Below are 1,364 nucleotides of genomic sequence, written 5' to 3'. Positions count from 1 at the left end.
ATCATGTCATCTTTAAAAGTATTTGCTAAGATTTAGGAGGAAAGAATGTTGTTGCCAAGTAACCAGACTCATAGAAAGAAATGAATTAGGCAGTGCATAGCAGAAAGTGAAAATAAAAATTCTAAAAGAAAGTCTTTAAAATCACCATTAAGAATATGGTGTACAACCCTACTGGCGTGGCTCAGTGGTTGAGTGTCGACCTATGAACCAGGAGGTCATGATTTGATTCTTGGTCAGGGCACAGCCTGAGTTGTGGGCTCAATCCCCAGTGTGGGGCATGCAGGAGGCAGCCAATCAATGATTATCTTTCATCACTGATGCTTCTATCTCTCTCTTCCTCATCCTTCCTCTCTGAAATCAATAAAAGGATTTTTTTTAAAGAATATGACTTACATGTCTCCAAGTTTGATTCTCCTGGGTAAGATCATCCATGTTTCAAATTTCCAGCAAAAAAAAGGAAGGGAGTGGATAAGTAATATCACCTCACTTCTATAATCACATATTAACTGAACACATATTTCTACAGCACTGTACTGAAAAAGCCCAATGCTGGCCTTTCATTAATTCATTTACCAAAAATATATACAAGGAATGAATTGTAAGAGGTGCTGTTATATGCACTGATTGAAAAAAATCATGTAGAAATAGGAAGTGTGGCATGTGCAGAAATAAACTTTCATAACAAACAGGTATAGGAGGCAATTGATTACAAGTAGAAAATGTTGAATTTTATCATATTATCCATTTACTTTTGGTAAAGTTATATACAATTCTAAAAATTTCCCTTTGCCCTTCACAATCTTTTCTACCATCCCTCGATAATACATCCACTTTTCCTTCTTGTTTCTGAACTGCCTTCTACCTGCCCATCAAACCTCGATTCCACAGATCACAGTGCAAAATTCATTTTTTTCTTCTTTTCTCCTAGACAAAAAGAGACTACTCATTTGATCCCTCTTACTGAAATAGTGAACAGAGAGTTTAATGGCTTTAATAAAATCTTTTATTTTATATGTCAAAGTCATTCTATTCATACAGTGCATTTGCAATGCTGACAAAATTTTTATCCAATCTTCAAAATACTCCATGCCATTCTCCACAGTTCTTGGCATTTTTCAACTCCATCAATATGGTTAAGGTTTATGAATATGCACTGAGGTAGCCACTAAGAGAAGGAGTAATTGGAGGCAGGACTCACTGGCATGGAAACATTTAATAGGTAATGTCATTAATTGCAAATCCAACTTATAAATACCTAAGATGTACTTGGGAATGAGTAATATATGTTTTCAATTGATTGAAATCCTATGTTACATCTAAAGTTTGCCACTGCATATATTAAAGGAAAAATAAATGGTAGAAAT

The sequence above is a fragment of the Myotis lucifugus genome, unplaced genomic scaffold (assembly GCF_000147115.1).
Source record: "Myotis lucifugus unplaced genomic scaffold, Myoluc2.0 scaffold_392, whole genome shotgun sequence".
NCBI lineage: Eukaryota > Metazoa > Chordata > Mammalia > Chiroptera > Vespertilionidae > Myotis > Myotis lucifugus.
The sequence above is the reverse complement of the archived record's forward strand: the minus strand, read 5'-3'. Positions refer to the sequence as shown.